Source organism: Aedes aegypti, chromosome 2, assembly GCF_002204515.2.
Source record: "Aedes aegypti strain LVP_AGWG chromosome 2, AaegL5.0 Primary Assembly, whole genome shotgun sequence".
Lineage (NCBI taxonomy): Eukaryota > Metazoa > Arthropoda > Insecta > Diptera > Culicidae > Aedes > Aedes aegypti.
Window position 1 is genome coordinate 101,796,785 of NC_035108.1, and position 27,527 is coordinate 101,824,311.

At 35.0% G+C, this 27,527-nt stretch overlaps 1 protein-coding gene across 19 annotated transcripts in view; it reads left to right on the plus strand.

Annotated features, from left to right (window-relative positions):
- Window positions 1-12,109, plus strand: part of LOC5579878 (guanine nucleotide-binding protein subunit beta-1) — a 45,907-nt gene extending 33,798 nt beyond the window's left edge. For all 19 annotated transcript variants that reach the window (XM_021841733.1, XM_021841735.1, XM_021841726.1 and 16 more), the window contains one exon: window positions 10,886-12,109. The gene's annotated coding sequence lies outside the window, so the exon portion shown is untranslated. The remainder of the gene's footprint in view (window positions 1-10,885) is intronic.
- The last annotated feature ends 15,418 nt before the right edge of the window (window positions 12,110-27,527 follow it).

Consider the following 27,527-nt stretch of genomic DNA (forward strand, 5'->3'; position numbering starts at 1 on the left):
AACTCGTGCATTGGTCCATAGTTCCAGTTTTCTGACTGAGCTTTGACGTGAGGAAGAAATTGAATCAACGAGTAAACTTTTTCTCCATCGATAACATATTTCTTGAGGTTACGCTTTCGCTTCATAAGCGGAAGGTCATGGATTCAATTCCCAGCCCCTCCAAAAAAATAACCCGTTTAGCCACCAGAAGACGCCGCACGTGCTTAGGGGAACACATCCATCCTCCGTCAGTATCAGATGGTGACTGAGACAAACTGACCCACTTCGCAGGCAGCTAGCCTCAAACGACTCAGGAACACGGCAAAACGAACCACCGCAAGAGCAATGGACTATGGCTTATGGAAATCGATTGGACCAACAGCAGAGCACTCTCCTACCTGCTCGGTGTGAGAGCAAAAGAGCAGAAGAGAGTGAAAGCAGATGTAAATATAGATTAGTTAAAAATAGAACTATATCGGTAAGGAAGATACAGATAAACTGATTCCGGCACAGTAGTGGCCACAAGCACGAAGTGCCTAAAAAAAAAAAAACCTATTTCGTCTGTACCTAATATACACACAATCACAATTCTGTAAAATACAACATGCCCCAAGCAAACTTTAATTTTACACCTAACTGTCTATATATAAATTCATCTCCGTAGTTTCTCGCCTTTTTCATAAACTAAATTTGATTCGAATGTGACTTCCATAAAATACTCATTGCGGCAAAATATTGCTAAGTTGTCCCAGTTAAAGTTTTACTCCGAGATCTGCCCGTCGTAGTAAGAAAATCTGAGGTCGTCAGCAAATGAACAAAACGATTTTTATTCAGTTTTTCTGTTCGGTACAATATTTTGCTTCTGCTTTTTCCATATACGGTATCTGAAATTGTACAAATAAAGTTATTAAATGTAGAGTAAATTTTAAAGAATTATGGACCGATGCACGAGTTCATAATTTGACGTTGCTGGCACCCATGTTATTTACGTGACCATGACAACGGGTGAATTCGGCACCAATCAAACGTCAAATTAGTGAACACGTGCATTGGTCCATGGACCAGTGCACGAGTTCACTAATTTGACGTTTGAGCGGTGCCGAATTCACTGGTTTCCATGGCCACATAAATAACACGGCACCGCTAAAACGTCAGATAATGAACTCGTGCATAGATCCATAATTTAAGAAATCACAATTACAAAACAAAAAGTCGTGAAAATTATTGACAGTTGAATCAACAATCTCAAATTACAGCCTACTTTGATCAAACCATAAAATCCGCAGGCAAGAAATATCAAAATCGAATTACCCCTTGTAGTTTTATAGCTAGCGTAAAAAGCTGGATAGATATACTTGGCAGACAAACTATACAAATTGTATCAGTAATCCATCACGGATGCAAGAATTCTGCTGTGATCTTCTGGGTAACTTCAGTAAAAAATTAGTCAGGTCTACCAAGTACACCCCAACCTCTTTTTACGACCGTTATCGGGAGGTCGTAAAAAAATCGGTCGTAAAAAAAATCAGGGTTATAATTATGTTTTTGAAAAATGCAACGTCTAGATGCGGAAATACTGATTCGACATATTCGGCAAAGTTGAAGCATGGGTTGAGAACTTTCCAAAATGGCCGTTCAAGTTTTCATATTTTGGTAATAGATGGCAACCCTGCTCGATTGTTATCAAAAGAGCCAATTTTATGGGGGTGTGATATGCAAATACCAAAATTTTTTAAAGATAACTATACCGAATGTTCACCAAAGTTGAAGGAAGTGTTGTGTGCCATACAGTCGACCGAATCACAAATGTTCATGTGGCTGGCAACACTGTTTAAGAAGAATAAAGTAAAGATCAAAACCATCAAACTTGAGCGGAACAGAAAAATATAATGCTTAGCAACATAGCAATACTCTTCAACTGTAATCCAGTTTTTCATGAAGGGTTCAACATTTTTTTCGTAGCTGGCAACACTGCTTAAGTGAAATTGCGCCACCAGACAGTACAAGTGTGCATGCAACTATTGTTTTGCGGATATCTCAGGATCCTGACCACTTAGAAAGATGGCGTCTTCGGTAAAGTTGATCAGTAGCTCCAGGACTATCATTATAGAAGCTATGAGATTCAAAATTTTGCCATCGGTGGCGCTAGTGAGCATGAAACTTTTGTTTTGCGAATATCTCAGGATCCTGGCCACTTCTCTCTGATGGCGCCTTCAGCAAAGTTGTTCAGTAGCTCAAGGACTATCATCATAGAAGCTATGAGATTCAAAATTTTGCCACCAGGCGGCGCTTGTGAGCATGAAACTTTTGTTTTGCGGTTATCTTAGGATCCTAGCCACTTAGAAAGATGGCGCTTTCGGCAAAGTTGTTCAGTAGCTCAAGCGCTATCATTATAAAAGTTATGCGATTCGAAATTTTGCCACCAGGCGGCGCTAGTGAGCATAGAATTTTTGTTTTGCCGATAGCTCAGGACCCTGGCCACTTAGAAAGATGGTGCCTTCGGCAAAGTTGTTCAGTAGCTCAAGGACTATAATTATAAACGCTATGAGATTCAGAATTTTGCCACCAGGCGGTGCTAGTGAGCATGAAACTTTTGTTTTGCGGTTATCTTAGGATCCTAGCCAGTTAGAAAAATGGCGCTTTCGGCAAAGTTGTTCAGTAGCTCAAGCGCTCATTATAAAAGTTATGCGATTCGAAATTTTGCCACCAGGCGGCACTAGTGAGCATAGAATTTTTGTTTTGCGGATAGCTCAGGATCCTGGCCACTTAGAAAGATGGCGTCTTCGGCAAAGTTGTTCAGTAGCTCAAGGACTATCATTATTCTAGCCAAGAGATTCGAGATTTTGCCACCAGGCGGCGCTAGTGAGCATAGAATTTTTGTTTTCCGGATAGCTCAGGATCCTGACCACTTAGAAAGATGGCGCCTTCGGCAAAGTTGTTCAGTAGCTCAAGCGCTATCATTATAGAAGTTATGAGATTCAAAATTCCGCCATCAGGCGGCGCTATTGAGCATAGAACTTTTGTTTTGTGGATAGCTCAGGATCCTGACCACTTAGAAAGATGGCGCCTTCGGCAGAGTTGTTCAGTAGCTCAAGGACTATCATTATAAAAGCTATGAGATTTGAATTTCCGCCATCAGCCGGTGCTAGTGAGCACATAATTTTTGTTTTTCGGATATCTCTAGATTATGACTGTTCAGAAAGGTGGCGTCTTCGGTAAAGTTGTTCAGTAGCTCAAGGACTATCATTATAAGAGCTATGAGATTCAAAATTTTGCCACCAGGTGGCGTTAGTGAGTATGAAACTTTTGTTTTGCGGATATCTCAGGATCCTGACCACTAAGAAAGATGGAGTCTTCGGTAAAGTTGTTCAATTGTCGATTCATGAACATAAGACAGTAGACTGGTTCACCTCAGTGTGGAAGAAAAATAAAGTTGTAAGTAGAATTCCACGGGGCATCCCCCAGCATTATTCCTTAGGGTTAGAGGAAAACTTTCTGAAAAATTCAGCTCAATTGGTCGTTCCATGAGCTGGCGCCTTTGAATTGGAGTTAATATGGTATTTCCAGCTCAAACATATAGGAAACAGCACATCATTTACTGTTTGGCTCAGGAAAATTGTTGATCGCATCCAATTGAACCCAGAATGTCAAAAACACTACTTGATACTATAGCGAACAATATTGTAGAAGGTTTTATCATGAAAAAAATTGACAAAGTTGGTTTCTAACTATCTGAAGTAGATTTGTTAAACTCATACAATACTGCTTTGTATTTCTTCAACATAGCCACTAAGCACATCATAGCCACCTACATATGACGCTGAGTTTGAACGCAAATTTTTCAACCAGTGCTAACCGTTGTTTGTTTGCTTGTCTCGTAGGAATGCACACTTAAAATACTTCACACAATTTGCCGCAATTTGATGCAGGCAATGAGTTCAATAAATCAGCTGAATCAGATAGGTTCTGACCGTATGTTAGTTAAAAATATACTTCACAAAAGATCTGAAAAACTTACGCATCAATAGGATAGAGTAAACGTTTTTTCAACAGTTGAAATTTTGGTATCACATAAAATGTATAGGAGTTTTAGCGTGACGAAGTAATGGCTGCACACTCATAGGTCTCTGCATAAAAATCATTGTCTCTCTTTCTTTCCTCCGTGAAGCTTGTAAACAACAAGACCAGTAAAAGTCATAATCCCATGCAAATTCAAAACAGTGCAGCCCCATAGGCATACTCGGATCATTTTGAATAAAAGTTTAGCTTGAAAGCAGCCTGGCTGCTTGTTGATATCTAGTTCGCACCCCTCAAATGCATAGAGTAAGGTGGGGCAAATGTTCGACCTTAGTGGCATTATCGAAGTTTCCAGAAAACCATACAGTGAACCTTCAACATATTGGCTTTAATTTTGCTGAACATACATGTGTCAAAATATTTACCCATTTTTAGTTATAACAGTTTTAAAATTGATTGTCTTAAACGAACTTTTGCCCCACCGGTGGGGCAAGAGTTCGAATCAAGTGTGGGGCAAAAGTTCTCTGGCTAAAACACTAAATATTGATACTTTTATGACAGACATTCTTTATACCAGCCGTAAACTTACGTTTGCCGAAAAATACACACTAAATTTTCATCAAAAAATTGCCCAAAACAGGGTTAATTTTAATATACCCAAAAATAGCAGTTTTTCGCAAAACTAAGTGAAAATGTAAAATTTTGGTGATATTTTTCGCACGATCAGGCAAATTTCGCTTAACTTGAAGATGATGTGTGGATTTTGAGCAATTTGAATTTTTTTCCGTGATTTTATACATGGGTCGAACTTTTGCCCCGCTGATTCGAACTTTTGCCCCACTATGGACCAAAAATTGTTTCCAAGCATTTATGCAAAAACTAATACACCTCAAAGCATCCTTATGGTAGGCCTAGAAACGCCCTTACATAAAATATTGAAAAAGATGTTATCTTGATTTGGTTTCGTGAAACGAAAGTTTGACCAAAAATTACAATATTCACGTCAAAAAACAACAAATAGTCATAACTTTTCTAAATCTCAACCGATTTTTATGATATTTGGAGTGAAAGTCTCCTACTAGAACAGCATTCGAACCACCATGACATTTATAAGTTTTGTTTTGAATTGAGTTTGAAATCTTAAAAAGAAACTCTTACCCCACTCGAACTTTTGCCCCACTTTACTCTATATGGAATTGTACGGGAATGCTGATGTAAGCCTAGCTTTAAACAACTGAAATGCTATTGAAAATGAGCATAAATGCAGCAAATACGACCTTCTGCAACTATGTTGATTAGGGTATCAAATAGTGAATTTGTCATTCTGGAGTAAATTGAACGCGATCAACTAGTACACGGAACGAAACAGTGACATAGGACCGGTTTTCAATTTGTTTGAAACGATTTTCTCATACAAACTTCGAATTGAATGCGCCAGCTGGTGGAGTAACCAATCGAGTTGAAATTTTGTGAGAGCTTTTTTCTTACCCTAAAGCACATATCTAGGGGGTGCCCGTTGAAATCTACAACCTACAACTTTTTTTGTATGAAGGCCAGCCTGTCTCATTAGTTATGCTCCCACTGGAAGTTAAGTGATTTTATAAAATCATATTGAGTTTTGAAGTTTAAAAATGAAAACAAAAAAACAGATGTGCAATAATTGCTTTGTAGGGCAGTATAATATGTCCGTAAACTTGTTTTTTTTATCTTCAAGACAGAGATACGCAAGTATGAAAATATTGGAAATCTACTAATCCGTTTTTCTCTTCTTTTTTTTTTTTAATTATGGTCAATGGGGTGGCCCATAATGATCAAACAATAAACATCTTAGCTTACATCCCTCAAATTTGTTATTGTGTGCCCCAGAATTTACAGTCCGCCAAATCTAAGCGAAAAAGCTTTGAGTTTGTAAAAGGAAATCGACCAAATATGTGGAAAAACGGCTCCAATTACATTTTTGACCATAGATGTCGTTGTAATAGGTACAGGGCTATTACAGCACGCGCGAATTTCGCGATTCTCGCGGATTTCGCGATTTTCGCGGATTTGTAGCGGATTTAGCCAGTCAAGCGCGAAAATCGCGGGTGGATAAAATTATGTCGCGAAAATCGCGGATTTCCCAAATCATACGACAAAAATTGCAGTTATATACATACAGTCGTTATTTCATAATTAGGAAATTTCTATTTTAATCTGAAAATCAAAGTCTTCTCCTTGAGAGTAGCAAAGTTCAATTAGTATAGTCACTGATATCAAAAATACCGTTTCAGGGAAATATAAAAAGCAGTCACATTTTATTTGTAAATCATTTTCATTTTATTTGGAGTCATTTTTCTCGAGAGTCGCTAGTCAATCAAGAGATAGTTCCTCCCTGAATTCTTAATGACAGTAATCTAAAATTCTATTCTACTGACGGCGATCTATAGGTTCTTGACTTTAAGATAAACTGGAAATAGAAAATTATACCGTTCATATCCTGTGAGTTTGAAGGACATTTCTCTTCCGTTAAAAATCTTAGAAAATGGCGCTCATTAAGACCACTCAGCACATTTGGCCTGGCTTTAAAGTATTTTTAATCAGAAATGTGTCAAATTTACTCATCATGAATATAATACGTCAAAATATTAAACCGTGTAGGAATGCTAAATTTGTTCAGCTTGATTACATAAATGCATGCCACTCTGGCTGAGTGTTGGCCCTGCAGTCATAGTTGGTTACCCTATGAAATCTTAGGATCGATAGAAAAGTTTAAAATAATAGATAGCTCCACAGTCAAATCAGGAGTTTTGTCAGTGAAGAAAAAGTATTGTAAATCTAGAAGATATAAATTACTTGAAGTTAATGGAAAGCAGCACTAAAAATTGTATGTATAATTAATGCAATATTTGATGTAAATGCAACAATAATAAAACCTCTTACAGTTTAAGCTGATCACCATAAAACCGTTTTACGATCTGCTTTGAAAACCAGTGCAACGATCGAATCACAACCACAATACACCGGTTGAAAAGTTAGCACCTGGTGAAATCGCTCAAAATAATAGTAGGTTTGCTTGGTAAATTTTTGTTCAGCAGAAATTTGGAGAAATTGGATCATTATAAATTTGTAACTTTGGAAACTGAAAAAACGGTTGAACACCGATGAGTGAAGAAAAATTTGAAAAAGTATAATGCAGCTGATATCAAAACTACTATTATTTTGAGCGATTTCATCTGGTGCTTAACTATTCAACCAAACACACCAAAACCTTTGAAATTTACGTCATATGTTCCCGACATATTGAAGCAAGTAAAATTACGTGAATCTAAGCCACTAATGACGTAATTCTCCATCACAATGGACTGAATATTATTCGAATAAAAAAAAATTCAGTAACATTCGACGTAATTTTACAAGAATGACGTGTTTTTCAATTTTAATGCCATCAAATTTACGGTACTTACGTAATATTAGTTTTTTTTGTAAGTGTACAGTACTAAGACGAATTTTAATAATATGATATAATAATAATGAAATTGAAGAGATATTTAGAGTTCTCTGTCAAAATTCCATGCGTTTTGCTCATAGGAAAACAAAGTTACCGCATGCCAAAGTTGAGAATTTTGTATGAAAATCGGCTTTCACTACTATTATTCTGAACACAACTACATTACATTTTCAATACTATTGTGTAAATTAGTAAGCTCCGCATAATTAAACTGAGTAGTTTACAAACCAATTTTTATAAAATTTTATTGTTTTTTTTTCGTTAAAGTTTGCATTTTATTTGTTTTAATAAGGTCATCAAAATTGACTAGTAGGTGGCTCAGATCTGCCTTGTAGAGACCAGAGTTGCTCGCTGTCACTATCAACGCTTAAAATTTTATGATTTGTACAGGCCGACTGCGATACAATTCGGATCAATCTACATCATATCAATATCAAGCTGTCTACTCAATCACAAGTGCATTGATGCCGATAGACTATGGATATCACTGATGTGTTAAGTTTAGCCTTAAATTAAGCAGTTAAAATGGCAATTTATCAGTACGATATTTTTGACAGTGTTACAGATAGGTTGGATAATTACCACGTGATCACTTATTCCGCAGTGATTATGACCTAGAGTGATCATTATCAATGGTAATCTTTTTGATCTCGATAACATCACCACTTGAAATATAGTGTAAAGTTAGATGAGAGAAAAATCCGAAATTTAAATAGCAATTTAAGAGTTTGTTTGCTTCTAATTGACAATGTAAAATTACTGTGTGTGCTTTTCTTTTTAAGTTATCATTAATAACTACATTTTGCATCTCCTATTGTATGTAAAGATCATATCAAATTGTGTTAAGTGTAGTTGCAAACTAGGCCTCCTCTCTGCTTGTAGTGACACTACCATTTATTAAATTGTACGATTTTCTATAAATAATATATTGAAATATTGATGAAAAATAAATTTCGAGTGATATTGTTGAATACGATTTTCTCCATGGAAAACTCGAGTTATTGGATTTTTCCACTTTTTACCATTTTATCTGCCTAGTGGTGCATCTGAAGTAAATTAAATATATTTCATAATTTAACTATACCTTTAGTGTTCACAGAAATCCGTATACCATACCAACTTGTCTTGCTCAATTGTAGATACTGTAAGATAAGGCGAAAATAATCACTTAGTACCTTTAAAACTAGTTTAAATAATGAAACATACTTTTTAGGCGCGGATTGGAGTTCCAAGGCGCGGATCGAATTTCTGAAGTCGCGATTTTCGCGGATACGATTTTAAGATTTTTGTAACAGCCCTGTAGGTAGAAAAGAGAGCTGAACAGAAAAATGTTATGTTTCAAAAGTGCTCCTTTTTCGTTCAAATTATGGAGTCGAATCAAGAATTAAAATTATTGGAAACATACTTTTTATATTTTTGCATTTTTTTTCTCTTCGTAACATCTATTTTAGTACAGTTGTGTTCAGAATAATAGTAGTGAAAGACGATTTTCATACAAAATGCTCAACTTTGAGCAAACGATATGAAATTTTGGCAGAGAACTACAAATATTCTCAATTTTATCATCACAAAAATTTGAAATTTGTCACAGTACCGGTTTAAAAGTTAAGCACCTGGTGAAATCGCTCAAAATAATAGTCCAGTCAAACCTCCTTGAGTCGATATCTTAAAGGACCATCGACTCATGGAAATATCGAGTTATGGAACAGATATGCTATGGAAAGCTGCTTTAAGGGACCATCATAGCAACCATGAAATTTTGTTTTTAGTATGATTCTATGGGGGCCTAGATAGCCGTAGCGGTAAACGCACAGCTATTCAGCAAGACCAAGCTGAGGGTCGTGGGTTCGAATCTCACCAGTCGAGGATCTTTTCGGGTTGGAAACTCTCTCGACTCCTAGGGCATAGAGTATCATCGTACCTGCCACACGATATACAAATGCAAAAATGGTCAATTGGCAAAGAAAGCTCAGTTAATAACTGTGGAAGTGCTCATAAGAACACTAAGCTGAGAAGCAGGCTTTGTCCCAGTTGGGACGTAATGCCAGAAAGAAGATGGTTACATGAGTTGATATCGAGTCATGGCACTTCGACTCATGGAGGTTTCACTGTAGTTTTAATATTTCAAAATATCTGCTGTAATTTGAGTTTTTAATATTTTCTTTACTCATCGTTTCAACAATGTCCACTAAAGTTACAAATGCATGAACAAGCCAATCTTTTACCAAACTACTATTAGCACAGACAGACAGATGTAACAGCTAAAACAATTATCAATTTAAAACATAGTCACGTGAACATTTACGCCCAATGCTAAAAATACTCCATTTGGCCAACCGTGAACTAGGTGGCGGTAGTGAGCAAACATCAAACTCTCACAAAAGTGATGCGAGTGGCCCGTCGGCCAACTACCAAATATTAGAATTGGGCGCTATTCTGCTGTACGATGAAAATAATTAGAGTGTTACGTCTGTTTGTCTGTGCTATTAGTTTGAGCGATTTCACCTGGTTCTTAAATTTTTAGCCGGTACTGTAAACAATTTCAAATTTCTGCCAAAATTTCATGGCGATTGCTCATAGGGAAACAAAGTTACAGCAATCCAAAGTTGAGCATTTATGAAAATCGGCTTTCACTACTATTATTCTGAACACAAATATATATTCCGTGTCCTTTATTTAGTGCATGTCGTGTTACCTTATCACTATTGAGAAGTGATAAAGTATTCGGTTTTCTTACAGTTGTAATTCCTAAGTTGAAGAATGTGGTTGGTACACTCTCCACAGGCGCGTTTCTTTATCGGTCAAAATCGGATCCCTTGATAAAGCAAAGAAATGACACCGATATTGTCCATGCATCAGAATCCTAGTCCTCACTTCTTCAAACTAGAGAACAAAACAAACAAGATTAGAAAACAAATTGTTGTATTTGACTCTTTTTTTTCCTTGTTTCAAGATCATTCTCGAGACCGAGACTTGTCACTTTCAACAAGGTTTAAAAATGAAACAAGGAATAAATGTTCCTTTGATTACTATAATATCCTGTCCCTTCGTTTAAAGCAGTCAGGGCTAGGGTTCACTGGTAGATCTTTATCCCATAACGCACCACGAAAAGGTGATCTGCCCGCGTTAAGGGCTAAATTTTGGCATAAAGTTGCCCTTGTTTTGCTTAGAGTGGTTCACAAACCAAATTTCAGTATTCCTAGGCATAACTTTGTTTTTAACAAAAAGACTTCCGGTTTAATGCAATGTCTTCTACGTTGATTAGAAAAGGTGGGGGAGGTTACATAAAATTTTCACAGTTTGATTTTTCTCATATACAGTCCAAGTTAAACTAAATTGAATCTACCTTTTAATTTTCGTAATATTAGTAGACTTATACACGCTTTTTCTCCTCTATTTCAGGACTCGCATTACCATCTGGCAGAGAAATGTTGAACGCACAGCACAAAGTATCCATCACAAATCCAATAGCATCCGATACCGAGCAAGAGCAGAACGAGAAAGGAATTAAGCGCAGCATTCACGCGATAGCCATGTTGTACTATTTTTTCATCCCCCCAAAACGCACGCTCCATTCAAGTGCTGTTTTGCCACGCCAGGCTGCCGGACAACCGGAACGACGTTATAGTTAGCTAGTTAAACCGCGCCGCGCGCAACCACCAACTACCTATTTCCAGCGTTACTATTGGAGTGTGTAGTATAGAGATCAATGGGGCAGCTTGTTTTCATTTTTGTTCAAGTGAAAGAGTATCGGTTGCTCGTGCGTAGCAAAGGCAGCTCGCGTAAGCCAAAAGTTTGTTAACAGTGTAAAACAGTAAGTGCCTTCAGATTGTTATAAGCGCACCCATTTTTTATTCATCCTTTTTATAGCCTTTATATACAACACAAATGAAACCCCCCTAAAAACAGCTAGTACACACGAGGTTCACACGAAAATATGATGAAAAGCGTAGAGGATATGTAGCAATGTGTCCTACGTTAATGCAGAATTGAAGCCAGTAAATTCAATTGTTCAGCAGCGAGGACAAAACTAGGTCTATTATTTAAGAAAGTATCATTTCACTACTTGTTATAATCTGTCATGCCTGTTTAGGAGAGATATCTTCGAAGGGATAGAGAGGAAACGTACGAAGCACTTTCAAACTGTATGCCCACTTTGGCTACTTGTATAGGTTTTATCTTGTATTTAAAACAGAAACAAATTTCGTAAATTATTCGACCGGCTCCGGTTCCAATGGGCCGATGGAAGTTCACTAGCTTAGGTGGCCTTAAATAGTGAAATTAAGCAGAAAGTTACGCACAATTGCTGGTTGGCACAGTTCGATTTTAATTTATTTCTTCTTCTTTTCCGCGTTGAGAGAATCAAACAATGTTTACACACACAAAAACTAGTGGAATAATCGGAAAATTTAGGAAACTTTTACTGTAGTTCTATTTAGAGTGAACGAATCGGAACGAGCTAGGCGAAGGGAAGAGCATCAGATCGCGATTGCAACAATTAATGCAGTGTGTATCAGATCGTGAATCCAAGAGCTGGAACACAGCGCTGGGAAGCAAGAGTGACGAGTAATAAGATGAAAAAGCTTTTAATTATTTGATAAATATATTTCTAGGTCGGAAAAAGAGCGCTCGTAGTGTTATCGGGTTTGCTTGATAGAAAAAATGAGAAACTGCCATGATATCCTCGTATACCTTGGTCGTTCGTGTGCAAATCATTGCAAACTTAGCCCGCTAGCTGGATGGTGTGAAAATCATTGACGGAGCGGTGCAATGAGGTGTACGATGACGTTGTTGTTGCTGCAGTTGTTGGCGGGAAGTGAATGTGTGCTAGTATGCTACTGGGTGGCTTTGCGTTGTGGGAAGCTTTAGGGAGCATGATGAATAGTTTGCTGTTATGAGTCACGAAGATGATGGGCGGGTGTGGTGGCGGCGAGGCTCAGTCGTTCTTATCATCGTACGCGAGAGAAGTGCATCCGCGAAGGGTTGTTTGCATGTATGCAAGTATTAGCAGCGCAACAAGGCCATTTTTCACGGAGTCGCGGCATGTGAGTACATACTAATTTATAATTGCAATGTAGGTATAAACGTTCTAGTCAAGTCTCATGGTAATTAAGATTATTATTAAGTTCCATAGTCTGTTGAACTGGCGTAAACATTTCTTACGTTATATTGACCTTCACCAACTCGTGAAAGCATTCAGGTGTTCATTGAAGTGTTGTTTTCACCTTTCGAACACCTAATCAACATACGGCTAGTTTTAGGCGCAGTTTAACCATCACCAGATAATGGTTAGAGTTGATTGTAGCGTTAGGATAGATCTTGCCGTCCAGGAGAAATTCTTGTTGGCACTTCTCCAGAAATTCTCGAATTCCACGGTTGACATCCTGTCGAAAAATGAGTGATTTTTTAATGAAATTCCTGATACAGTCCCCAAAGGAATATCTGGAAGAAACTATTTGTTGAGGAGTTACTGGGTGAATTTTAGGTAACATTCTTCAAAGGATTTTTCAGAAAAACTTGCTGGAATCCCTCGTTAAATTTATTGTAGGACATGCTTATAAATTACTTCAGGGATGCCTTTAGGAATGCCAATTGTTTCATGAAAAGCTTTGAAACTTTCACTGCTTACACGGTGTTACAAATGTAAAAGGCACCCTAAAACTTTAAGATACTGCTAGACAAATATTTTGGATTTTTTAGTTATCGACTGTCCTGAATATCTCAGTCAATTTTTATTCTATCTTCCTACGAGTGTATTAGTATCAACAATAGCCATTTTCTGCGTTATGAAATTAGTGTTTGAACTCAAGTCCCAAAATTAGTTTGCAATTCTTGAGTCCAGTCCAAAAAAATGATTCTAACCGATAAACTTCTGCCAATCCCGTAGCAATTTAAAATGTATGAGGAACATTTTTTTGCGAAGCATCTAGCCAAATTTTTGCCAGGCGAATGAAACGTACGTAGGGAGCCGGATCCTATTCTTGGCACTTGTGATTCACAACGTAGTGAGTTTTTTTAAGCTACTGAGCTCATATTTGGCCACAATGTGCGTCGAACATGTCGGACTCGATTATTCGGAGTATCGATTATTATTATTTCACTCCAAATAATCGAATCAGAAAGAAAGAAAAAATAAAATCTGCGATTAAATTAAGGTACCGCGGGGCAAGTGGGTAAATGGGGTAAGTGAAAATAATGTGAATATTTTACTGAATATGTGAACTAACGTTTAAAAATCATGCGTAAACCGTTGAAGCCATTCAGAAAATTACGGTAGGTAAGAGATTCCTGAGATTTTTCAACCATTATTGCATAATAGAGCAAAAGATTGTTAACTGGTACTCCGTAACAAGTTGGCGGCGTGCAATCTTATTTTAATATTTTCAGTAGAAAAAAGTTGTGGAAAAAAATATTATGTACCACTTCTAAGTTGTCCCCTCTGACAGTTTTAAACTGCAATAAAAAAAGTTTTAGAATTAATTCGACATAGACCTAAAAATAACTAAATTGAAACACCGTCAATTTTCCAATCACGTGGGGCAAGTGAAAAGTTTCTCATTAGAGATTGAATTTGTGTTTTCTCTCTAGGTAGCTATAAGTACACAAGGTTCGCAATTATCATAGAATAACAGAACGTGCTTATAATTCAAGAAACACTATACTAAAAGCGTTAAAAGCTATTATCATGGCCAAATCATGGAACTTCTCTAAAAATAAGGTTGCCAAATATTACGATATTAATATGTTTACTTCGGACAGCCGATTAAAAGGAAGACGTTGATTGGAAATTGCCAATATAAGACAACGCACGGAAATCTCGTGGAATGTCTATGTAAGCTAGTTCAAAACATAAAAATGGGGTATAGGTGTATCCACATAAAAAAGTTTCTAAATAATTTATTGAAGGATTCCGTTTGATTTCTTTTGAAGAGTTGTCCGACGTCATATCCGACTTTCTTAAAAACAAATAACGAGCGATGGAAAATCTACAGAGCAGAAATGCAATTGCTGTCCCATGATGTAAAAACTAACATTGGGAATGTTGCAGTTATAATGTTGTCGAATCATTTCAACAAACATAACTGAACAGAAGAAAATTCAAGTAACAAGAATAAAATTTTCTTTGTATACATGTTACTTATGTTATTGTTCATTGAGACGCCTTAACAAATGACAAAGGTAATAGAAATCGTGAATGTAACTGTTAGTTTTTGGATTTATTGTTCAAAACGATAAACTTTTCACTTGCCCCACCTGTGGGGCAAGTGAAAAGTAAGGAGACTGTATTCAAAAACTTTTTCTGTACTTTTTTCTTCAATTTTACATAAAAATCAATTTCAGTATACTGCTTATATTTGGTGGGAGTTAAGCTAAAAATATACACGACCTCATATGTTTTAATTTAAGGTCTCTAGAATTTGAAGAATCCCAACTATGCAAAATCCATTACCCACTTGCCCCACGGTACCTTACTTAAATATTATCTCTTTTCGTTTTTTTATTTATATGACGCAGTGGCGTAGCCAGACATTATTTCTAGCAGCATTAGGGATCTTGAGAAGAAAACATTTTTGTTTACCAGTATGATGATGATGATGATGATGATGATTTTTTAGCCACCATCAGCGCAAGGATTACCTATGGCTGCAGAATCATACCGGGATGGTATGATCTACCTGATGGTTTGTTGTAGCAGGGCTAGTTAATATCTTTGAAGACCTTTGAAAGACAACACCAAGGGCGCACCAGTATTACCAGTATACACAAAAACCCCTTTTTCAAACCCCCCTTTTCCTACCTACAGTTGTGTTCAGAATAATAGTAGTGAAAGCTGATTTTCATACAAAATGCTCAACTTTGACATGCTGTAACTTTGTTTCCCTGTAAGCAATCAGCATGAATTTTTGACAGAGAACTACAAATATGCCTAATTTCATTATCATAAAATCTAAAGTTTTTCACACTATGCTGATTGCTTACATGGAAACAAAGTTACATCATGTCAAAGTTGAGCATTTTGTATGAAAATCGGCTTTCACTACTATTATTCTGAACACAACTGTATGTCCAAAACTGCTAAACCATTCCATCTCCAACCATCATCCAACCATATATTACAATACTAAATTATCTCAAATTTATGCATAAAAACTGAAAAAAAATATAAAAAACAATCTCCGGATAATTGAGTCTAAAATTCCGGATAATCGAGTCCGACCTGTATTGCCTTCGGGGCCTTCCTCAGACGTGCGGTTATGCGCGCAGGGCTGCAAAGCAAGACCATGCTGAAGGTGGCACATATGGCATTGAAAGCTCTCAGTGAATAAATATGAAAAAGCTCATAGAATACTAGGCTGATGGAGCAGGCTTTGTCTCAGTTGAGACGTTACGCTAGAAAGAAGAAGAAGCGTCGTATTGCAGTGCTTCAGACGATTCTTGGCGAAATTCATGAAGAAATCATTGGGGCAATACCAGGAGAAATTCTCAAGGAAATTCTTTGAATAATTCCTGCTCTTTAAAATAAAGCTCTACACAATCGGGCTCTTCTGGACCAACTTACCATGTGTATTATTTTCACACATCCTGGAAAATCGATTTTGTGCTAATTTCTACACAGAGATGTTCAGTGTTTCGGAGCTTCTCTATGTGACATATACTTTACAAAAAAGAAGAAGAAGAAATCATCCCAGGAGCAGGATTTTCAGCATGTGGTGAAATTACACAAACTTAGGTACACCTGATGTGTTGGTATAGAAGAGCTCGATTTTAAGTGAATCGTACTCACATTGGTGGAACTTTTGCTAATTCCTGGAGGAAAAAATCTGAAGGACTCCTTGGAGCAATTCCTGAAGAAAACCCTAGAAGAATTTCGGGCAGAATTTTTTAAAGGATTCTTCAGAAATCCTTAAATGAATTCGTGCAGAAATTTTTGCAGGAGTAGCTGGAAGAATTTTTGCAGATATCTCTAGAAGAGTTCTTGCAGGAATGTCTGGAGGTATGGTTTGAATAATTGTTGACAGAATGTGTGGAAAAAAATCCTTTGAAGAGTCTTGAAGATCTCTGGAAAAATCCTGAAGGTGATTTTCGATGATCTTCGAAGGAAACTAGTTTACAATATTTTTCGACTCGATGAGCTGATCATCATTTTTCATGTAAAATCGTGCGCTGAATTCTAAAATACGATCGACAAAAATCTAAGTAGAGCCGTTTTTCAGATACCGTCAAGCTACCATTCACCGTGCATTTGAGAAAAATTTGCACTTCAAAAAATTATATAACTTTTCCAAATAATTTGAAGCGAACTAGAATACCACTACCTAGCGTGCAGTTATATAATAATTCAGGGAAAAATCTAAAACTAGTGATGCATAACAAAAATTACTCAACAATTATGTTTGAAAATGTCATGTTAAGGTCGCCTCGTACCGTTCTATGTCCTTATTTACCGTGCACGCTGGTGCACCATTCATCGTGCGTATAGTTTTCGTCTTGATTTAATTTTGTATCTTGAAAAAACGTTTTTGGTGGAGCAACTATGTTGCTAGTAGTGTGCGCACTAATTTTTAAGAGTATTCATATCTTCATTTACAATTAAAAACATAAAAAGTTTAAAAATTGGCTAAATAATTATTTATTCATTAAAATCGTTATAAGAGGTTTGACTGTATTGTCCAAACCACTCCATGTTCGCTCAAAAACTAAATATGAAGTAGTTTAATGATCACATAACAACAAATTTTATATTACCGAATGATTTCATTTCATTTTACACTAATGCACGGTAATAGGAACCATATATATTGAAAGGGATCCATTCACCGTGCATTTGGGTTTCGACTGAAAAACAATAAAAAATTCTAATTTGCATAAAATGTCATTGCTCATACGATGAAACACATCTTACTAAAAGTATCCACAATGAAAACTAGCTGAAATTTTGAAAAATTTCATACTCTATCGTTAAAATGAAAAATGTGATTTTTTGGCGTTTCTACTAGGAGTGTTGAAAAATCTCATTATCAAACAGAATTCACATGATTTTGACTACATAAACTAGGTTTTTCAAAATGCTTTGTGACAAGAACTACTTCGTTTTATCAGTTTTATCTTATTTTGCTAACAAAAGAATAATGGAGGCCGCACGGTGACTGGTGACTTAACGGTACATTGAAATTTTGAATTTTGTTATTTTTAAAATTGATGCTTCTACCGTTTTGATTCATATTACGGACACTTAAGGCCTTAGGGAAGTATAACTCAGCATAGAGCACACAAAATAAATCATTCTGTATGATTTCTCAGCGTTATCGAGCGATGGAAACCCTTAGCTTTCGAATGGTGGGTAAAGAATACGCTTCCGCAAGTTGAATAATTTCAAATAAATCGATATGAGTGGTCTTTTCATGATTCTTATTCCGGACGCTTCCTCACTTTTGTCTCATAATCCGGACACTTTGATTCGAATTCCGGACAGCTCATGGAAATCATTGATAGAAGAGTCAAACCATCAGTTGAAGTCGTCAAGCCACTAAAGAGACGTCTAAGGCAGTTGGACATTATAAGTTTGCATAGATGTTTATGAATAAAGCTTATTAAAACGAGCTTCGAAAGTGAGAACTTTTGAACTGCAAACATTGAAACATTTCGTATGAAATGTTTCCCATACAAAGTAGAGTGTCCGGAATTTGAAGCTGTCCGTAATATGATTCAAAACGGTACTTAAACGCTAATATCTCCAGATCGAGTGCAAGTTTTATTTTTTTTTCTTGAAAACCTATTTTTAAACAAGATTAGATTAAAACAGTTAAAATTTTACTCTAGGCTACACAAAAAGGTTGTAAAAAATTAAAGTTGAAAAAAATGATGGTTGAAATCGGTTGAAAATTATAGAAGATATAACCTTTTTGGTTTTTTTTTGAGAAATTTTGTTTCAGATCCCCAGATTATTAAAGAATTAGAAAAAAAATGTTGAAGTGTCTCTTGCCTTCGAATCTTCCGAGAAAATTTGTTGGAAACCCTCAGGAAAACTTTTGCTTCCGAAATAAGCAGAGCGGTAAAGAATTCGAGAGAAACATGAACCAAAATTACTGGGAAGTGGAAAGATTTATAAAGATATTCACAAAGAAAACACATCTTCAGAAATAATTTTATCAATTATTGGCAGAATCGAGGCTGCGAGGCTTTCTAGCAGAATTCTAGAAAAAAATCAAGGATTATTTCCGAAGAGGATTTTGATGGGCCTTCTTGGCAAATTTATTTTGATTGTTAATTCATTAGAGAGGTTTTAACTATTCTGTAATTTACCTCTAGAGAAAAGTTTATAAATTGTCTGTCATTGTTTCATTGCCCATCTATTGAAACTTCGTAGTTCATACAAAATATTATCTAAGATTTTAGTTACAAATACTTTCAGTAAAAAAAAATCCATCCGTTTTAACACAAATCATTTTCTATTATGAAAAACGTACAAAAAAAAAGAACAAGAATTTTTGTAGTTATTCCTACAAGGACCATTTAAGCTCTCCTGTAAGGTACATTGTCAACAAGTTTCAGAAATTCTGCTGTTTAATTCTTGAATTTTACGACAGGAATTTAGTGAATACATATTTCCGAATTAGATTTAAGCCGCAATTATACAAAAAAACCAAAGCTCTTTGCATTGAAATTACGAATTCTTCAAACCCTCCTTTGTATTTGTTTCTTTAGAAATTTGATATGGAGTGATTCGTAGAGGAACTTGTAAAGCAATTCCTAAACAATATTGAGTTATTCCTGGATAGGAATGCGAGATGTTGCTCCTAGATTTTGAACAAATCGAAAAAATATTATCTGTGAAAACATACGAAAATATTTGCGGAAAACTTCTTTGAGAAATAATGAATAACATTTTTCCAATTGAATTCTTTTTAATTGCTGATTAAATTCTTGTGAAATATTACGAGGAATCCAAAGTAACATCTGGAAGAGTCATGTAATTGTTTTGCAGGAAGTCTGGATAATTTTTGCTGTGAATTTTTCGAACAACCCTGTAGAGAAATCTTACAAATGATTTTCCGTGGGAATCCCAGGACGAACTCAGTGAAAACTGGAAAAGGAGTTCTTGGAGAAAGCACTGAAAAGTACGAACTTAATTCATGAAGAAATTCCCTTAGGAATCCTCAGCGGAATCTCTTCAAAGCACATGGTGTAATATCTGGAAAATTCTTTGAGAAGTTTTTTGCTTGAATTCTTGAAAAAGTTTTGACTGGATTACAAAAAGAATGAATCTTTTTTGTAGCAAACATTGAAATTTACAAATATCACTAATGAGCCGCAAAGAAATAAAATTAAATGAAATCAATACAAATCCGTTAAAACTACGAAATTTGTGAAAACCGTGATTATTGCGACAGACATTACTTCTGTAAAACAAGTATTTGCTAGGCTCCCACTAGGCCCCCTCCAGAAAAAAATCCTAGCTACGCCAATGAATATTTTATTTATTTTTCCCCTTCTAACTTTTTGAAAATTTTAAAAGAGGACAAAATTAAAAATTCCTTTTTGTGTGGACAAAATTAAAAATTCCTTTTTTCGGCCTAAAGGTTTTTATTAAAAATTAATATTTTAAAATTCGAGTGTACCTCAGAAACGGATCTACCGTAAGGACGCTATTCCCCACTCATTTAATTATTTTGAAAAATCTGAGCAAATTCTCGCAATAAATCGTGCTCGATAGTCTTCGATTTGGATTGAATTTTGTACATGTTTTGGTATGAAAGAATAAGTGTTTTTCATAGAAAAATTGATCATTTTGACTCAAGAATAACTTTCGAAAATGGCCTATAAATTTTTGCATGCAACTTATTTGAAAAATTATAACTCCGAGTCTGTTGATTTTAGAGAAAAATGTTTTAAGAAGAAGTTGTAGTGACTATAAGAAAAAATATACACTGAAAAATAATTTATATTTTGCATGAAAAATTCAAAAATAAAACTTAAATTTTGAATTACACAAAAACCCCATTTTTAAAATTTTTATTTTTTCACCATAGAATCGTGATAGTAAACAGATGTTTGAGACAAACTTTCATGATGGAGAAATTATTAATAAAAAAGTTTTTCTAAGAACAACTTTCGGGTTTTTTTGAATTTTTATTTTTGGTAAAATTAACACGTTCTGATGATACAATAAGAATCTTGAAACGATTTTGAACCATAATAATTATATGGATAGTTTCTCTAGAAGTAGACATTTTCGAATTATATCAAGTTAAATGCAAAAAATGTTATTTAAATATTAAAATAGGCCATTTTTATAAGTTATTCGCGATTCTCCATCAAGGAAAATAAGTAAGTGGAAAGAAATAAGGTCTTTACTCTCGAAAACGTATTATTATTGATGGAGAATCGCGAATAACTAATAAAAATGACCCATTTTAATATTTAAAAAATATTTTTTAAATAGAATTCGAATATGGCTACTACTAGAGAAACTATTCATATAATCATTATGGTAAAGATTAATTTCAAGATTCTTATTGTATCACCTATTTATTTTGACAAAAAAAACAAAATCAACCAAAAGTTATAATTAGAAAAACTTTTTTCATTTATTTTTTCTCCATCATGAAACTTTGTCCCAAACATCTGTTTACTATCAAGGTTCTATGGTGTAAATTTATAAAATATTAAAAATGGGGTTTTTGTGTAATTTAATATTAAAGTTTTATTTTTGAATTTTCCATGTAAAAACATACAATATTTTTTCAGTGTATATTTTTTTCTTGTAGGCCAAACGGTTCACTACAACTCCTTTAAAGAACATTTTTCTCTACAAACAACAGTTTCGGAGTTAGGATTTTTCAAATAAGTTGCATGCAAAAATGTATAGGCCATTTTCATAAGTTGTTCTCGAGTCAAAATGATCGATTTTTTATGGAATACACTTTTTCTATCATACCAAAAACATGTGCAAAATTTACTGCAATTTTACTGATCGATTTGACATGGAATTCGTAAAATCAAGAATCTCAGAATGACTTTCGAAAAAATTTGATCTATTTTTTGGATGTCAAATTTGACGACTTATCGTTCGTTTTCTTCTTCTTCTCTTCTACTAATTACGTACCTCCTTAAAGAGAGCCTATTTGTTAGCTTAGAGTCTTAAGTGCACTTCCATAGTTATTGACTGAGCACTTTGTTTGCCAAACTTGGCATTTTGCGTTCGTTTACCGTGTGGTAAGTACGATGATTAATAATGTCCAAGGAAGTAAAAGATATTTCCATTACAAAAAGACTGGGAATCGAGCCCACACACCTTTAGGCCTTCAGCATGGCTTTGCTTTGTAGCCGCGGAAGTTACTACGAGGCTGGAAAAGGCCAATCTTCAGACACTTTGACTATTTTTCACGTAACTTATAAAAAGGGCCTATCTAAAATTGAGAGTGTTTCTTTGTTTTCTTTTTCTTTAATCAATAACTGGGCCGCATAAACCTATTCTGTTGTTTTTTTTGTATGAAACGCTAACCAAGAACATTATTTTTCGATCTATAGTGAAAAACTTCCCAAAAGCTTCAGTTATAGAGGATAATCTCTCATTGTTACATAGGTCCTTTTGAAAAGTTACGCGAGGTTTATTGTTCGTTCGTTTACTAACTGTTGTTTATCCCTCCTATTTGCTTTTATCTACTCATCATTATTTCATTTCAAAATTTAAGGACTATTTCATTAAAGGCCGTACGGGAAGTCATAGTAATCATCAATAATTACCCTATCCGTTTGAGGAGTTCCACTTCATATATCGATTTGAAAATGTATCACACTGTAGACTCTGTTCTGTTCAAGAGCCAAGCTCATGTTCTGTTCAAAATGCATCTCTCAGGGTGGCCACCGAACCGGGAAAAAGGCGGGAATTTGAATCCACCGGGAAAAAGACGGGAAAACCGGGAATTTGAGATGGTCACCGGGAAAATAATTTTGAATCTTAATATACAAACCATAAAAAATAAGTTGAAGAAAGTTGATATGATTGATCATATTGCCATTAAGCATCTGTAATCTTGTACAATAACTTTAAAACAATAATGATTTATTTTCTTGTAGAAATGGTCTAGTTTACTACACTCAAGTTGGTTGGTGACTTACTTACAGGGCTGTTACAACAGTCGCGAATTTCGCGATTCTCGCGGATTTCGCGATTTTCGCGGATTTGTAGCGGATTTGGTGGGCCAGGCGCGAAAATCGCGAGTCAATATAATTCTGTCGCGATTTTCGCGGATTTCCCAAATCATGCCAGGAAAATCAACAACAAATTATTTTGATACGAAAAATTGTGCATTACATCATTAGGAAAATGTATGTTCAAAAATGTAAACTCTCGCCTTCTCATTGAGTGCTGTAAAGTGCTCTTTATAGTATAGTCACAAGGTGCCCAGTTTTGCTGTTATCAGTTTTTGCAGGTATTTATTTGTTTTCCTTCAATAGTTTGAAACATTTGGAATATTAAGGAAGCAGAATCCGTCATTGAATTGAGAATTTTCTAAAGCAGTGTTTCCGTTAAAAGTCAAGAATTTTACATGAAATGTGTTCACTATATTCAATTCTCCAACTGAAACACAGTGAACACAATTTCATAGAATAAGTTTCAGCTTTCAGGAGAACTGCTTTTGAAGTAGAGAAACTTAAAAGTAGATGGAGTACCGTGTACCTTTTAATTCCGCTCCTAAATGCTTATCTTTGACAGATACGCGTATTTCGACTACCACTTGCAGTCTTCTTCAGTGACAGTTACTCGTATCCAGTGGATACGAGTAACTGACACTGAAGAAGACTGCAAGTGGTAGTCGAAATACGCGTATCTGTCAGAGATAAGCATCTAGGAGCGGAATTAAAAGGTACACGGTACTCCATCTACTTTAAAGTTTCTCTATTTGAGATTCTGCTCAGAGGATTCGAACATTCATTAAAGAGTTGCTTTTGAAGTTTAAATGATGACGTCTCATCTATGATTTGACATGATTTGATCTAGATACAATATCGAAAAAAATGTCTGTTTAACAATTTTGAATTCTACAATTCTCAATGTGCACAAACCGAGAGCTCATAATTTGAAAGTTAATAATGACGGAGGCCAGGTCCTTGTCATCGGGGATGGGAAAGAATGTTAGACAACTATTGTTACTAGAAACCGAGTATACCTTTGCATCTCAGTTGGAAAAGTTATTGAGATGAATTGCTCAATTGCTTAGAAGGATTGCTCAGATCTGGACCTAGAAAGTTGAGCATCATGTATGGAATTTCTAAATAGTTTTAAATGTATAATCTAATGTACTGTATTACTGACGGACTAAGGAAATATTACCGTAATCCAGGGTCAAATTGATCACTTGGCGATTTTGATGGGTACCAAAATGCAATAGCTTCCTAGGATGCTGGATTCTTAGACCCTAATTTAGTATATAAGGAAATTAATTATTCTCAACCCTCTAACACTCAACGCCGCCTTTAGACGGGTAAACTTTGGAATTTTGTATATATTTTCGATTTTATTTTGCGATTAAACTTTAAACTATAACGCGCATATGAGGAAAGTTTTTTATGACTTTTGAAACTTTTTCATATTTTTGAAAAATGTTTTAAAAATTGTATTTTTTATAACCTACAAATGCATGGAGCTTATTTAATGTGTAATACAAAAAAAAACGTACTTTTTATATTTTTCTACAATCACCCTATCATAGAAGAAGAGCCATACCACCAGGCTTCTTCAAACCACCTTCAAACCTGTGTTTTTGTTGATTACACGTAAAATAAAAAATGTTTTAGAACAAAATGTTTTAAAATGTACTGTTAAAAATGTAAATTTTTATTATTGCCAAAAATCAGTAATCTTCAAGAAAAAATAAAAGGATAAAGAAGTTCAAAAGTTAAATTTATAAAAATCAAAAACCAAAATTCATAATTTCGCGAAAAAAATTATAATTATCCAAAACGTGTTTGAAACGATTTTAGAAAACGAACAATTTAGATCGAAAATAAAAAAAAAAACTGGGTTAAATTTATTTTTTTGTATTATTATCAATTTCGCCCTAGTGAGTCATTTTTAGTTTTTGATAAACAAGCTAGTTTTATGATACTTCTAGTATTATTTCCTAAAAAATCAGTTGACAGAGATCAACGAAGTATTGGTTTTGCCGAATTGAGGTTGACAATATCTCTGTTCCTAAGGATAATGTAACAGCAAGTTATAAAATAGTGATTTTTTTGCCCCTAGATTACGGTCCAAAGAAAAGTCCATCAATTATAAAACACAGAAATTTGTTAAAACACTTAAGTGTTCACAACAATGTTAAGATATTTTTTACGAAAAATTAATTGGGTATTGTGACATGAAGATTTGTATATGTACATTAGACCTGTTCATATTTAAATACATGTCTGGAAATCTACCGGTCAAGCAGTATTCGGAATTCTCATGCCAAGAACAATGTCTGGTCAAATTTTCGGCTCATTTGATAAAGATTTCAGTATGCTTCAAGTTGAAAATGTGTTTTTGGGGTTATTTCAAGGTTTGAAAAATCATAACTAGCATGTGGAAAATCAAAACCACTTGCTATTACCACTATTTGAAAGCTAAGTCTATTCTGTTAAAGTTTGTAGAACATGCTAATGAGATTAAATTGAGTTTGAACATTGTTTGATCCAAATTTGTTCTCAACAGTACCCAGAAATTACAGTTTTCTCAATATACATGGTATATAAATCACCCATTGACATTATTTTTTCAGGCCCTAGTCAACGGGAATCAAACATAATACATTTATGAATACATTTCACATCAACAGCTTACATCTTGCTTAAGGCAATAAATTACAATAAATGCCCAAAGATCGAACACCGCATCGCAACCTGATGATAGTTAAATCATGCATGACACATGTACCGAAAACGAATGAATTGAACAAGTTAGCATTGCTTTTTCTTTCCGGGTGATGATTGTTTTGATCGCATTTTACTGATCATTTAGAACGATTTGAAAACAATCATCATCATCGACTGAGAAAAGGCAGTCCAACGTGTTCATTTTTTGTATTCTTTGAAGCTCACGGTGGTGTTCTTGGCTCATCCACAGTGGATTTGCAAATGTGCTTCATAATTACCTATTTTTTACAATTTATTTTCGTAAGATAAATGGTAACTTTGAACGGGATTGACTTTAAGATATGCATAGTCATCATGTCTGGAAATTTAAAATCCGAAATTTTCATGCAGGCATGCTTTTTAGTGAAAACACTTCCCGAAAAAAGAGATTTTCAAGAACCTCGAGATACAAACCTCAACCAAACTATGTTGAAACTTGCTCCAATTTTAGAATTTTAGAATGTTCGGCAATGGTTCATAGAATTGGATAAACTACTATGTAGAGGTATTTTCGATAAATTTTGAATTTTCGCTCGGTTTTATGATTTTTTAAAGCTTGAAAACAGCCCAAAAACACATAATTGATTTGATGCACACCTAAATTGACTCTAAATTGAGTGAAATTTTGGTCAGAAGTTCATTTCGCAATGGAAAATGAAAGTATTGGTTGACTGGGGAGTTTCTAGACATTTTTGAAAATATGAATAGGTCTAATGTACATGTTTGTTTGAGACACGATTTAAAATTTCAGTGACAATTGGAAAAAAAAAAAAAATTTTTTTTGGCGCGTATTGGTGCTTTTAGGCGCGGATTAAATTTCAGAAGTCGCGATTTTCGCGGATACGATTTTGAAGTTTTTGTAACAGCCCTGTACTTATCTTACTGAAAGTTTTGAATCCGAGTTTCAAAAGTTTTTGAAGAAGGTTTAAGCACTCAAACATATTGGATTCAAAATTTTCTTTAGTTACTTTAGTTTAGTGCGGCTCTGTTTCATCCTCACCTTTATTTCACCTTTCATTTTTATGAAGAAAAACAAAATAAAGATTAGAAATTGAAATACTTTAAATAGGATAATAGGATGAATAAAAGAGGCTTATCTAGGTATGTAAATGGAAATGGAATGTTGTTTGTGTGTCACGTGTTGGCTTGAGAACGGGACGACCGATGTGTACAATTCTTTCACTTTTATTTTCATCAAGGGCTCCACCGTATTGGAGTGGAATAATATTTTTAAAAATCCTCCAAGAAATATGAGAAAACGGAAAATGAAAATTTGACACTACTGGGCTTCGTAGCCATGCGGTTAGCGGCGTCAGTCGTTTAGGCATATTGTGCTACGGAGTGTGGGTTCGATTCCCGCCCCAGTCGGAGAAACTTTTCGTCAAACGAAAAATTCTTCACTGGTCCACTGGTCGTTCCGTGTGTCCGTTATCTAATGTTAGTTATGTTCAGTCTGTGCAGCCTATGGCTGAAGATGGTGTAAAATGTCTTTAACTTCGGATTTTTTTCAAAGGCTCTACGGCCTACTGGGCAATACAATGTTTGCCAGAACAGAATCCTACTTTTGAGAAAATCGACTTGATAGTTTTTTCAACAATTTTTCATTCCATACTAACTGTACGAGAGCCAAAAAAGCTAATGTTCTACGAATATTATATTATTTTTCTTATTGAACGTAAAAATCACCTAAAAATACCGTTGAATAGCTCAAAGTAAAGTTTTTGGGTATATTCAGTTAATGTTCAACTGTGATTCAACGCTCCGTCATCGTAATCATCGTCAACATCAAAACTTCAAAAGCAGTTTTTCTGTTCGAAACTAAAAAATATTCGATGAAAATGTGTTGATTGTGTTTCAGTTGTAGAATAGAATACAGTGAACACATTTTCCTGTAAATTTTCTTGATTTTGAACGAAAAAACTGCCTTTGAACATTCAGAAATCAATGACTGCCCCCTTAAAAACCGATCAAAGGGTTTTTTTTGCGTTTAGTCTCCCGTATTACCTAAAGCCAGATAATATATATTTATAAATATCATATTGTTTCATGAAATTTGTAAGCAACAAGGCCAGTTAAAGACAAAATCCCATACAACATCAAAACACTGCAGAACCTCATTTGAATAGATACGAAATATTGAATAAGG